Source organism: Tachysurus vachellii, chromosome 12, assembly GCF_030014155.1.
Source record: "Tachysurus vachellii isolate PV-2020 chromosome 12, HZAU_Pvac_v1, whole genome shotgun sequence".
Lineage (NCBI taxonomy): Eukaryota > Metazoa > Chordata > Actinopteri > Siluriformes > Bagridae > Tachysurus > Tachysurus vachellii.
The window spans coordinates 2860933-2875854 of NC_083471.1; the positions used below are offsets into that span (position 1 = coordinate 2860933).

General features: G+C 40.9%; 1 protein-coding gene across 1 annotated transcript in view; it reads left to right on the top strand.

Moving 5' to 3' along the window:
* LOC132854431 (exostosin-1) overlaps positions 1–14922 on the top strand; it is a 151742-nt gene that overhangs the window by 114341 nt on the left and 22479 nt on the right. The window lies entirely within an intron of this gene.

Below are 14922 nucleotides of genomic sequence, written 5' to 3' on the forward strand. Positions count from 1 at the left end.
CTGACAGTTATTATTAATAAAATAATATTTAATTTAAAATTATAATAATAATAATCTTCTAAAAATATGATTAACCATTTGTTTAATAAATGTATATGTATAATATTTCTTAACAATTTTTAAATAATTAAAATCTATTTTTTTAAGTTTTATTTTATTTAAATCTATATTTTTGTATAAAAAACGATTGAATAAAGATGATCTTCTATATTTCAGCTTTATAACTTGTGTTTTGTTTAATGAGACATTTTGTTTTTTATTTTAATTTGTCTTTATCATTCATTCATCTTCTACCGCTTATCCGAACTACCTCGGGTCACGGGGAGCCTGTGCCTATCTCAGGCGTCATTGGGCATCAAGGCAGGATACACCCTGGACGGAGTGCCAACCCATCGCAGGGCACAAACACACACACTCATTCACTCACGCAATCACACACTAGGGACAATTTTCCAGAGATGCCAATCAACCTACCATGCATGTCTTTGGACCGGGGGAGGAAACCGGAGTACCCGGAGGAAACCCCCGAGGCACGGGGAGAACATGCAAACTCCACACACACAAGGTGGAGGCGGGAATCGAACCCCGACCCTGGAGGTGTGAGGCGAACGTGCTAACCACTAAGCCACCGTGCCCCCTAATTTGTCTTTATGATGTGAGGAAATGTTTACATGTATTATATAAGAGGCTACGAACAGAGCCATATACTGTAAGTGGCTCTGAACAAAACAAGTTTATAGCTAATGCTGTGTCACGACCCCACAAGTGATAAATAGCTAAATCCTTAAAGGGGCGGCGTCAACATTTATAGTTTTTCTCCTTTATCGGGACTTTTGTACTGTGAGGCTGCTGTAGGCTCCTAGACATCATGTTCACACTCAGCACAAATAATTCACAGGAATCAAAATTCAGCTCACGCGACTGCGTCACAAAAGATCGATCTGGATAATACACCATTTACTGAACAGATAAACATCAGGGCGGAGGCTTTATCATCGCTGGCTTTATTTAAATCAGGATGTGGCGGCGTGAAACGAGAAAACAGTCGATTTCTCATTGCTTTTAAAGGCGTACGCTTGTGACTCGTTCATGGGAACAAAGCTGTTTTCGATGTAAATGATCTATTAAATTAAACAGTCAGTTCAATTCTGTCTTCTGCTTGCACCCTCTGCTTGTGTGTGTGTGTGTGTGTGCGTGTGTGTGTGTGTGTGTGTGTGTGTGTGGTAGAGCAAGTATAATGTTAATGTTATATTCAGTCAGTTCGTTCAAGCACTAAGTCATTTCAAAGATACGGTAGATCGTGTAGAATAATTCTCCCTGCTCCACAATTACAGAGGCACCTACCCATGACTGAGAGTGTGTATATGCGTAACTGTGTGTGTGTGTGTGTGTGTGTGAGAGAGAGAGAGAGAGAGAGAGAGAGAGAGAGGCAAGCTGTTTGAGACTCAGGGAGCAATTACACTGAGCTATTGTTTCCACCAACTTGCCAAAAACCGCCAAAAGGATTGTGGCAGCATTTATTTGAAACGACAAACGTTTAATTAAATTAAATGACTCTGTGATGCAAAGAACACAGAGTTTATACACTGGATCTACAACCTACATAATGACATCATATCGATTTCAAGGCCACACCTGGAGTTTTTGACAGCACTGATTTCAGATATAATGACCAGACCAGACCAGATTATGTTTGTGCATGTCGTCATAATATTAAGACGTTTTCCTTTTTCTTTCCTTTTTCCGGTGTGATATTTCACTCTAAAGGTTAGAAGGATTACTCAGTGATAACAGCATTATTTCAGACCTGATGTGAAGACGATTTGGCAGCAAGACTGAAGCAGAAAGCAGAGAAAATGTCATGCGTCTTTTTGGCTGAGCTACAGATATTCTCCTTGTGTGTGTGTGTGTGTGTGTGTGTGTGTGTGTGTGTGTGTGTGTGTGTGTGTGTGTGTGTGTGTGTGTGTGTGTGTGTGTGTGTGTGTGTGTGTGTGTGTGTATGTGTGTGTGTGTGTGTGTGTGCTCGCACTGCCTATGCAGACTTGACGATCTTGGTGCTTTGAGATGTTTTCACACATCTTAAACACTTTTTCTTTATTTTATCCAATGAGGTGTTTCGTCTCTTCTTGTTCACTTGATGTTCATTACTGTGATTCTCTTCTTCGGTCTGATGTCTGAGGAGTCTTTTAATCATCCAAAGCAGCCGATGATCCAATACAACATGCTGCGATTTGATGAGGCCACGCCTCCTTTATCGAGTCAGGCATACAGGCCACTCCTTTTTCACTGAGGCTTAACCCCAGGATGGACATGACCTGAAAACAAGGTTCCTTCTCAAGAACTGATAGATACAGAAGCAAGTGCAAAGGCCACACCTCCTTCGCTGAGACTGACAGGTAGATAGGTCACGCCTTCTTCACTGAGACTGACAGGTAGAGAGGCCACACCTCCTTCACTGAGGCTGACAGGTAAAGAGGCCACACCTCCTTAACTCAGACTGACAGGTAGAGAGGTCATACCTCCTTCACTGAGACTGACAGGTAGAGAGGCCACGCCTCCTTCACTCAGACTGACAGGTAGAGAGGCCACACCTCCTTCACTAAGACTGACAGGTAAAGAGGCCACACCTCCTTCAGAGACTGACAGGTAGAGAGGCCACACCTCCTTCAATGGGACTGACAGGTAGAGAGGCCACACCTCCTTCACTGAGACTGACAGGTAGAGAGGCCACGCCTCCTTCAATCAGACTGACAGGTACATAGGCCACACCTCCTTCACTGAGACTCACATGTAAAGAGGCCACACCCTCATAAAATATTTATGAATTAGGTCATTGCTAAAAATAATGAATATGTGTATAATCGTAAGCAGATACATTTTGTTTTAATGATAGCTTTTTTTTTTTCAGAACTAACTTTTGGAAGTTTTCATGTTTGCTATTTTTAAATGTTTATCTGTTTGGTCTGTAGAGACTCCTAAACCAATTTGCACCCCTATTCTGTGCATTCAGTGCATTTCATAGGATGTCTGCTTCCCCAAACCCGGTGGGCCGCAGATCTTTCTCTGAACAACAGAAACCCATTTGCAACCTTTTAAAAGCAACTCCAGCAGGACCACCAAAGCCCTTGTGCATCCTCGGAGCATTCGCAGCAATGCCGACACACATGTTGGCTAGAAAGCCTGTGCTCGCCTGTGCGCTTGTTGTGAGATCAGGCTTTTGATTTTTTTTTTTCCTTGGTGCGATGGACTTATTTTTATCCCGTGCTTTAGATGTGGAATAAAGGTATTGGTATTTTTTTTGTGACATGAATGACATCCAAATTACTTTAGTTCCCTCTAATTTAGAGTATATAACTATATATAAGTATATAACTCTGTCATTATGTCGTCATTAAACACAGTATATCGTCGCTGTCGGGCAGAAACCTCGTATGTCCAAATTTTGTCAATTTCATATTTTTTCACATATCGATGCTATTGGTCAGTCCCCACGTGGGTCTGTTATTTTTACAAGTTATTAATCAATCTAAAGTCTTGAAAATATCTTGAGCGCAAATCTCATAACTCCATTGGACACTTCAACTGTCCACCTCTTCCTCACTCCGCGGGAGAGCTTCACGGCATATTTCTCCTCAAGAAGAGTCGTAACGAATCAACACGTCTTCTGAGGTAAATGTCTTCAAAACACTGGGCTCAAAGAAAAAAAAATCTTGACCCCCGCTAGTTCTGGTGCTCGTCTGAGGACAGGAATTTAGCGCAAGACAATCCACTGCAACGCGGACTAAACCCTGTGCACTGCAGATAAGGTACGCCGTTTTTTTAATTACCTGAAAAATAACGGTTTTGGAGATACGAGGATTCCGCCTGACAGCGACGATATGTAATAGGCTTGACGTGTAATAAGCATTCGTTATGAAAAAAAAAGATATTTGGGGAAATGAATAGAATTGTCATTACTGTCGCTGTTATAACATGTGCATGTCAGTCACAACATGACAGCTGGGACAAGTGCGAATGATGATATAAGCTTGATATCTCTGTCATTATGACTTATAAACAGAAATTATGCAAATCAGAGAAATTCTACATAACGTCTACTGAAAACATGTTAACATTTGATTCATGCAAGCGACATCACTGACCAATAAACTCGACAAAGTTGTTTTTAAGACGCTTTCCAGTCGGACGTCAGTTATTAAATTTGATTTTGGAGCTTAATGTACTGAAGATATGAGTAACATGAATATACTGTATATACAGTAGGAGACAGCTGTCATTATGTTATCATGAAATTTTCTGCATCAGAAAAAGCAACCCAAAGAAATCAGATGTAACTGTTATAACTTTATGTCAGTTGCCGTGATGTCGCCACATAGAAAGTCTATTAACATTCGAGTCATGAGAGCGACACCGATGACATAAACTCATTGAGTTAATCTTACGACATTTTTCGGGCTGTCTTCGGTTCTAAAATTTCATTTTGTAGCTTAAAGTATTAAAGAATTTAGTAGTCTTTACTAGATTGAAGAGACGCAGCTGTCATTATGATGTCATAAAAAGAACGAAGGATTTTTTTTTTCCTCATGATCGTCTCTGTTTGTCTTGCTAGACGTCATGTAGCTTTACAAACGCTATTTCTAAGCAGTTACCAGACACGATCATTACCATCCCTTTCGCCTTTGGACCAGATCAGATCAGATCAGAGTAAATGATGCTATCATAGATTCTGACACATGGTTGAAGCATCGTTGAATAAAAACTTTTAAGTCACATTAAGGCTAAAAAAAAAAATGGACCTGAATCAGTAACCCGAGTCCATTTGCATTGAGTTTTTGAGGAAGTGTTGGATTTTCTCAAACCAAATTGAAATTGATGCTAGTAATTATCCCCTCGGCTGCGGCGGGTTACAACTTTAAGATGTGTTAGCATGACCGTTATCCCGACAGCTTCCTAATGAGACGCTCGATAACTCAATATTAAAGCGGAAGGGCTGTCTGAATGCATGCAAACTGTTTCTTCATGATGGGCTGGATGACCTTCTACCTCATGCCTTAGATTTGATCAGAAATGTGATCTCTTTGGATCAGAATACAGATCAGAGTTTTGTTTCCACTGTATCGTACATTTGAAGGCAGAAAATCAAGAGATTTGTGTCGCGACTTTATGCAGTAGGACGTCACGTCGCTGTGTCATGGCTGACCCTGTGCTCTGAACTCAACCTCCGAAGTCTTGATATGCAGAGAAAGAATTTCACTGTGCTGTAACGAATATGTGGCAAAATAAAGATAAAATAAACAAAAAAACGATTTTATCCAAATTAGACTTTGGTTACGAAGAACATTCTGCCATGCAGGTTGTTACTACTGCTGCTGTTACTATGCTGCGATTAAGGAAAAAGTATTAGTACCTTTTGACCCATCGGACTCATTAACTTCTACGCACTTGTACTGTTATGTTCATGCACGTGACGTCGTTCAATTCTGGTCCGACGTCCAGCTTTCCAGCAGTCGGTTGTTATAGTCAGTTTGTGTTTAATTGTGTGTAGCAGGTTTGCAGCTGTGCCTCATCTGCTTTGATTCAGCTTTCGCAGCTGACAAAACGGCACATAAACCCTAAACTTTGCTCTCGCAGTATCTCGATGTGAGAATTCAGCAGCAGTGAGCAAGAGGTGAGCAGACAGCCGTGGTTTAATTTAGCTTCGCAGTGCAGGTGATGCTAACTTAGGGGAAAAAAGTGTCACCGGGAGGTGCTAGCACTGCGGCGTGGTGTCGTCTTTGGGGTGGGAAGACGGATGAGGTGGCGGAGCTTGATTTAGCACCGGGCCATCGTCGTTGCTTCGTCGCTGTTCTTATTTCTTCCAGCTTTGTTCTTATTTGTCTTCCATATTTTTGATGCTTAAAGTTCACTCACTCGCGAATGTTCTGAAAGTCATCAAACTGGGTTTTAGCTCCGGGCTTAGATTGTGAAATACGGATTGGACTCGGCTCTTTGGGGGATATCAGACGATGCCGAAGTTCTTTTCTAGAGCCGGTTTGATTAAGAAGCAGGAAAGGACACGGTCTGTACTCGTTGCTTTAATTAGCTCGGCTCTGATGAGTCTTATAGGTTCATTATGTCTGAATTATGCTAGTCCGTCAATCTATTCTTCACGCTTTATATAAATAATGTAGATCGTCGAATCCTTTTGTGTCTGAAGTTTTGACACAAAAAAAAAGCCAAAATCAAGTAAAATGATTTTTTTTTTACATTAAATATTTGTGTGTTTTTTTACTCATACACATGGACAGTCCATTTAGTTTACCATAGGACCATTTAATAAAAGAGGTGATATTTAGTGAAACCAAGATCTTTATCTTAACAAGACAGAAAGGCAGCAGGACATAGAGTGTGTCTCAATCTGCTCCCTAGTTCTGTAGGTAGTAAATCAGTTACACTAGTTCAGACTCTGGTAAGAACTCGACTCACTACACATCGGGACCCAATTAAAAACCCAACTAAAGTTAAAGTCATATAAACCTGTATGCAGAACATCAACTAAAGTTAAATCAACAAAGATAACAAGCTGCTCTCTCAGCTGAAAATGGTTCGTCTGCCATTTTCTCAGGAAAATATGATGTCCAAAGTTCCTCTAAGGAAACGTTGTGGATTGTGGGACTTTTTTTAAGGAAGTAATGAAGAAATTTTGCGATTGATTGCGAGATAGCCTTTAAAATACCTGACCCCTCGATCAGCACCCTAACTAGCGAACTAGGAAGCTGATTGATCGGAAGGTTGTGAGTTTGATTCCTACGTCCAACAAGCTGCCACTGCTGGGCCCCTGAGCAAGGCCCTTAACCCTCAATTGCTCAGTTGTACAAAAATGCGATACAAAATGTAAGTCGCTCTGAATAAGGGTGTCTGCTGAAAGCTGTAAATGTAAGAAGTTTTAAAACACCCTGAATTTAAAATTCCACCAGTTGAATCACACAGTAAATTGTTAAAAAATAAAGTGTAGAATTTAAAGATAGGTGTAAACAGGAAGTGCTACGTTCACGATCAAGTGGGTTTCTCCGGGTTAGTCACTTGACCACTTGACCACTTGATCCTGAAGGCAGGATACACCCTGGACAGAGTACCAACCCATCGCAGGGCACACACACACTCTCATTCACTTCCGCAATCACACACTATGGACAATTTTCCAGAGATGCCAATCAACCTACCATGCATGTCTTTGGACCGGGGGAGGAAACCGGAGGAAACCCCCGAGGCACGGGGAGAACATGCAAACTCCACACACACAAGGCGGAGGCGGGAATCGAACCCACAACCCTGGAGGTGTGAGGCGAACGTGCTAACCACTAAGTCACCGTGCCCACCAAAATGAATCATAATAATTAAAAAACACAGTGCTCAGATCATGAGATCTTTTTGTTTTCGTTCAGTTTAGTCTCCACAACGTTGGTTTGTCACATTCAGTGTTTTATTTCCTTTTGTCTTTATTTGATTTTGTTCTTATTTACACTTAAGAACACTTGCTTGCGTCTAAGCTCTATGTACTCCACATTACACGAACGCAATCACATGCCTCCTCCTAATAATTTATGTCTGATCATCCATCACAAAGACAGCAGGTTTGACCAGGATCAACCTCTACACATCGCTTCAGAATATAAAGGCCATCGTAGGTACGTTGTCTTGAATACTGTATGAAGAGATGAATAATAGAGAGGTCAATGTAGTCATTTAGAGGAGCAGAACAGGCTAAGCTCCAGCAAAGGAAGAGATCGATTTTTCCTTCATACCGCTCGCTCTAACCGTCTCTCGACAGGAAGCCAGGTCTTCACCTCCTTCCGATCATTTTTTGCTCAATGGAAGGGCGAGAGGTAATCGATACTCGTCAAATCTGGCAAAGGAATAAATAAATATTCAGCAGCACGGCAGAACGTTAAACATTAATGAGCAGATGGAGATAGCGAGAGAGACCTGGGCGTGAACTCCACAAAGTAGACACATGAAGGGGTTTATTTTGGCTCAGGTGTTTTCTCTCGCTGAGCTTTGAAGTCTGTTCAGATTTTTTTGATTTTTTTCCCAGAACACTGACGAGTTCACACCAGTACGGATTTACTCAAGATCTGTTTAGTATGAGAGGGGGAAACCAAAATGCTCATGCATTGTTAGCATCAGAAATCAGAATGCAAAAGAGCTTAGAGCAGAATTATCGGCACCCTTTAAATTAACCTGTGATATTAACATAGAAACAACTACACATGCAGTTTGGGATATTGTAAAGTGACAATTAAATTTTAAACATTAACAGAGATAGCTTTCAAATTCATCCTGGTCTTGTTGAATGCTCGATTCTCATTGGTCAGAAGGATTCTGGATCTCACTTAACATGACACAGTTGATTGTTATTCATTGAACACTTCGTCATTACCTATCATTTAACACATTGTACTTATTATCCATTTAAAGATATCTTTAATGTTGGGGAGAATCCACAAAACAGGTTCCTGTTATTTTATACCAGCTATAAAAAGCTATAAAAGTCTCTTTATCACCAGGGTGTCGTTTTATAAGACATTAATAAGAGAAAAGGCTAAATCACCCGATCATGTTCCTGAAGACCTTTCGGAAGCTCAGACACTCGAGACCCTTATAGAAACTTCACATCAGGATGAGTTATTACTCTAGAAACAATAATCTATATAAATTGACGATTGTGAATGCTGTCAGAGATGCTGGTAAAGGAAACTAATCAACACCTTGAGTTCTGACCAATCAGAATCGAGAATACAACACCACACATTGTATAAGGTCAAAAACACTTCTGATTACTACGGACTACTGGAAGCTAATTAACCCAAGATCTTTAATTTATAAAAGAGAAGACAAGCCTTCTGTGTGTTGATCGGTGTAACAAAGAGGATTACAGGATGAATGGCGTAGTAGCAGAAACAGATGTAGCTCACTTCAGAGCATCATTTAGAATAAAGCTCATCTAATCAGAAACGTTCCCCAAGCAGAGTCATTTTCTCCCCTTCAGGCAGTCCATTCACAGATGTGTGGATGATGCTGAACATCTCATTTTTTGTAATTAGACACAAGACGAACCGACAGAAGTGCATAAAAGAGTCAGAATTAACAAATGCTTGCCAACCCAAACGCCTCAGATGCCAAGAACACAAACAAATGCATCATCCGGAGCCGGTGAACAGTTTAGCCAGCGGTGAAATAGAGAAAACACGGAAATAAATCCGACGTCAGGTTAGTTTGCACATCTCTAAGGCATGCATCATTCAAGCAAACGGCTTCCCGATCTAATTACTGCGGTCGGTGATGCCATTGTAGCCTGGTGATTTGATTTATATCGAGTTATACACAGAATGGATTAGTGGCTTATAAAAAATGCATGATGCGCTCGCTCACCAATGCTGCATTTGTCAGAGCTCTTTAAATTCCTCTCCCACCTGCCTGATGAGGCAATGAACAAAAAAATTTCCCACTTCATTTGCACACAACACTCCAGGAACTAGAAAGCTGATTAAATCTATAGCTTTAGTTTGTAGACTTCTAATTATGTATTAGCAACTTAAAATGTGGTAGCCTAGTGGTTAAGGTGTTGGGCTACCAATCGGAAGGTTGTGAGTTTGATTCCTACGTCCAACAAGCTGCCACTGCTGGGCCCCTGAGCAAGGCCCTTAACCCTTAATTGCTCAGTTGTACAAAAATGCGATAAAAAAATGTAATTGGCTCTGGATAAGGGTGTCTGCTTAAAGCTGTATATGTAAGAAGAATTCTAAACAGGTCAGTTTTAAAACACCCTGAATTTAAAATTCCAGCAGTTGAATCACACAGTAAATTGTTAAAAAATAAAGTGTAGAATTTAAACATAGGCGTAAACAGGAAGTGCTACGTTCACGATCAAGTGGGTTTGTCCGGGTTAGTCACTTGACCTGAAGCACCTTAAGACTGTTTCAGCTTATTAGATAAAATTTTGATGGTCGTCTAACTGAAGACGTCATACTCAAACCTTAACCGTATCAATTTTTAGTATTTTTGTATGATTTGGGAAGTGGAAACCATGTTACCTCAGAAGTAGCAAGACTTAAGCCCTATTCGGGATTAGTTTTACGTGGGGACATAGAGTAATGCAATATTACCTCAGGACGTCTGTAATATTAATTGGCCAATTCGCACGGGACAAGACATCTCAGTAAAACTAGCAGAAGTGGGAGGGGTAACTCGCTTTACGCACCACAGTAACCTCCTTGTCGTCATGTGTGTATGACGTTGCTTCCTGTTATCACGTGCGCAAACAGACAACATGGCGCCTCCATGCTTGCAAAACGCGCCAAAAACTACTTTTAAACAGGAAATGACGGAATTTTACCGTGCATATTTACAGCGGGTCTATTCGGACGGGATTAGTATTACCTGAGGTCATTTTTCCGGACCTTTTTACAGAAGGTAAAAGTCACCGTAATCTTTACTGACATTGTCTACTGACATTGATGGACTAAAATCACAGAGAAGCTCTGGTAATAATTACTTTACCCCCACGTCCCCACATAAAACTAATCCCGTCCGAATAGGGCTTAAATCAGCAAAGGTGTCCGGGGACCTTGAGTGCGAAAGGAAGGACAGTCCTTCAGTGATTAATCTTATTAACCAACGAACACCAGGATCATTTGTGTAAAAACATTATAAAATCCGTAAATTTTGGTAACTCAAACACCCAAAGGTTCTGAACAATTTCACGAGGTCTTTTGTTAAATTTCATAGTTCGTTCATTGATCTTTTTATCGCTGTTGGTTATGAAATGTACGTTGGAAATTTCATCCGGGTTCTTTTTCTTTTGCAGCGGTTTGTGGTGCTAAGTAGGCCTTTTGCGGTAAATGTCTACAATTAAACAGTGAAGAAATAAACCTTTTCGTTTTAAAGTCTGTTATTTGCCACATGCTGCAGCGAGCTACGTCCTGTATTTTTAACACCACAGGTGCCACTATTTCTGGATATAGAGCACCTGGTGTGCATCAGTTCAGGCATATCTAAGAAATCTGCTCAGCATGGCTGCTTTAAAGAAGTGCTTTATGATACCCAGAGTTGCCACGCTTGAAGAATCCATGGCCCCAGGTGATCATGGCTATAGCTCTTGCAGCTGCAGATGATTTTCTCAGCCCCATAGTCCATCACCTGAATATGGATCACTTTATTCTGGTTCAGGGTAGAACAGCAATAGTAGACATAAAGTTTCCTGGGAGCTGGGAGTGGATTAAATATGCAGTAATATGCTATGCGCTTCATGTTACTCATCCAAAATTCATAGAAATGCAAAAAAAGAATGATGGACTGAGATACAAATGATAACATGACAGGAAATCTGGAATGCCAGGGTCCACGGTTCAAGCCTGGCCTCAGGGTTCTGTCGGATTGGTGCAACTTGCTGGATTAAAGACTCTAAATTGGTCTGAATGTGTGTTCATGTTTCCCAGCAACATATGGGTATCTTATATAAGGTTTATTCCCACCTTATACCAAGAGTTCTGAGGATCGGCACTGGCTCCATCTTGACCCTGACCAGGAAAACACTCACTCTCTCACTCACTCATCTTCTACTGCTTATCCGAACTACCTCTGGTCATGGGGAGCCTGTGCCTATCTCAGGCGTCATCGGGCATCAAGGCAGGATACACCCTGGACCGAGTGCCAACCCATCACAGGGCACACACACACTCTCATTCAATCACGCAATCACACACTATGGACAATTTTCCAGAGATGCCAATCAACCTACAGTACCATGCATGTCTTTGGACCGGGGGAGGAAACCGGAGTACGCGGAGGAAACCCCCGAGGCACGGGGAGAACATGCAAACTCCACACACACAAGGTGGAGGCGGGAATTGAACCCCCAACCCTGGAGGTGTGAGGCGAACGTGCTAACCACTAAGCCACCATGCCCCCCCCCCCCTCCCCCCCCCTAGACTAAGCAAAAAGTTCTTACCTTGGAACTTGATGTAACTTAAAATAATGGACCAGGAAAAGACTGGTATCTAATCCAGAGTATATTCCCAATTCGAGCCCAGTTTTCTCAGTTCAGGCTCTTGATCTACCTTGACCTTGTCCTGTTAGTGAAGATGGACATAGGGACCACATCACTACCAGTTTAAAGCATCATTTTTAATACACCATCAAAAATACCTTGTGCGTTAAAGGGATTCAAATCCAAACTCAAATCAAATAGATTTTTCAAGCTGTAGATAGTCATTAGATTGTACCCCCAATTTTGAAATCCATGTTCCTGTAGTTCTTTGGTGCCCTCGGATCTTAGAACCAAGTCTTTACCATCCGGTTTAATTGTGAACATGAGCTCACATTTAATTAGTATGAAGCATTGGCCTGTAACAGCTCTTTTAAGTGGACGTGACAAATAAAATAAAATAAACAACCTCATCACTCCGTTCAGGTATAAAAGAAATGAGCCAAGACGATATGGGAGGTTAAAGGTAGGATCTCCGATATTTGAGAGAGTCGGGCCACCAAAAAAAACAAAAATCAAAACAAACGTGTAGCCAATGAGCAGAAAGGGGCAGGACTTGTCAATAAGCGGTTTTAACATTGACATATTCACAGATTGGAGTTTCCCGAGTCAATAACTCCTGGGCAAAATGCTGTTACTACACAAAACACGGTTGTAGCTGCGTCTCTACATTACTACGATAGAAAAGAGGTGTTATTTGTGTAGTAACAGTGTTTAGCTCAGGAGTTATTGACTCGGGAAACTCCAATCTGTGAATATGTGACCAACTTCCTGCTCCTTCAGTTCTCTCCAGCGCTGAACACTCTCTCTGCCCATATCGACAAGACACACCCCTTACTGCTCATTGGCTACACGTTTGTTTCGATTTTTGTTTTGTTTGGTGCCCCAATGCAGTTTTCTGAAGCATTTCTCAAATATCGGAGACCCCACCTTTAAGAACAGAATGACGAAGGTGTCGCGTAAGAGAGGATGAACAAGGAACATTAAATATGTGACAAAGAGAAATAAGTGAGGAGGAAAGCTGTGGGTCCTCCTTAATGAAGAAATAATTAGATAGCAGAGTGAGAGATTTGGTAGAGATTAACGGTTTGTCGGTTATGAAAAAAAAGGATGGGAGGGTCAGAAAGAATAAAGATGAGTAATATCTCTGCTTTTTTTTTATCTCTTTTACTATGGTCTCTCAGTTTTTATGCTTGAATTTGCTCGATCTTGAACAAATTGCCCGTTATGACATTTGGGATGTATAGGAACATAAATAATACATAAGAAGCATCTTAGCAGGCTTTAGCCTTTGGTCAGATATTATGGTTGTTATGTGTGTCCTCTGTCCTTACAGCGTTCCCATAATCCCCCTTTATTTTGATTGTTATAGCCACCTTCTGACCTGTAATACCAGTCTTACTACTCTTAGCAGTAAAGAACGCACGTTTACGTCTTTTCTGATTTATTATTATCGGGATAATAACTGTCCACAAACCACAAGGAAAAAGAATTCAACGTTTCAGTAGAAGGCTGAAATACATATGATGTTAATCCCAAATCTTTAACAACTTGAACAAAGCATGTATTATGGAAACTATAGGCTAAGGCTAAAGCTTTGGGGTGGGGCAGATGTACCTTTAGTTGCAAGTATGTTCATAAATCTATTTTACGCATAAATAATTACACTTCATTGCTCTTGAATTCTCAATTCTGTTGACAGCTCCAGCTGTAATTATATGGTTCTTTTATATGAACGCAATATATTATGGTTTGGGCACGGTGGCTTAGTGGTTAGCACGTTCGCCTCAACACCTCCAGGGTTGGGGTTCGATTCCCGCCTCCGCCTTGTGTGTGTGGAGTTTGCATGTTCTCCCCGTGCCTCGGGGGTTTCCTCTGGGTACTCCGGTTTCCTCCCCCAGTCCAAAGACATGCATGGTACTGTAGGTTGATTGGCATCTCTGGAAAATTGTCCATAGTGTGTGATTGCGTGAGTGAATGAGAGTGTGTGTGTGTGCCCTGCAATGGGTTGGCACTCCATCCAGGGTGTATCCTGCCTTGATGCCCAATGACGCCTGAGATAGGCACAGGCTCCCCGTGACCCGAGGTAGTTCGGATAAGCGGTAGAAAATGAGTGAGTGAATGAATATTATGGTTTCTATAGCAATCTTCCAGATGGCGTATGCCTGACGTTTTACAGAATCTGAAAAGAAATATATGAAGAAATAAACACGAAGATGATTAAATATATTTAGAAGTAAGGATGTGACTTGTGAACAAATAATAATAATAATAATAATAGTGCTCTGCGATGGGTTGGCACTCCGTCCAGGGTGTATCCTGCCTTGATGCCCAATGACGCCTGAGACACACAGGCTCACCGTGACCCGAGGTAGTTCGGATAAGCAGTAGAAAATGAATGAATGAATGAATGAATAATAATAATCATAATAATAATAATAATAATAATAATAATAATAATAATAATAATAATAATAATAATAATAATAATGAACAATCTAATAAATTCCTTGTATTTACATTTAAACAGTATATTTAATACAAAAAAAAGCAGTAGACTTTTAGCAGGATGTGATGAATTGCAGTAACACGTGTCTATGTGTTCATGCAGTGCTCGCCTAAATGAAAGGCTCGTTCTTTCTATAATACATCATGAAAAGCTTTCATCAGGTTTCTTGTATTGTAGGAAGATGCCGTAGATCCTCCTCTTGATATTCTCAGGGTACTTATCGTGATTTGCATCCAGCTCGAGGCTCAGTCATGAATTCTGTCAATAGCAGAACTACAGCTATGTCATATCGTATCTTATCGTATCATATCGTCGTTGGTATCTTAGCATTGTTACGTGTGCAGTTGTGGGTAAATGAGCACAGTACATAGCCAATAAACACTAACAA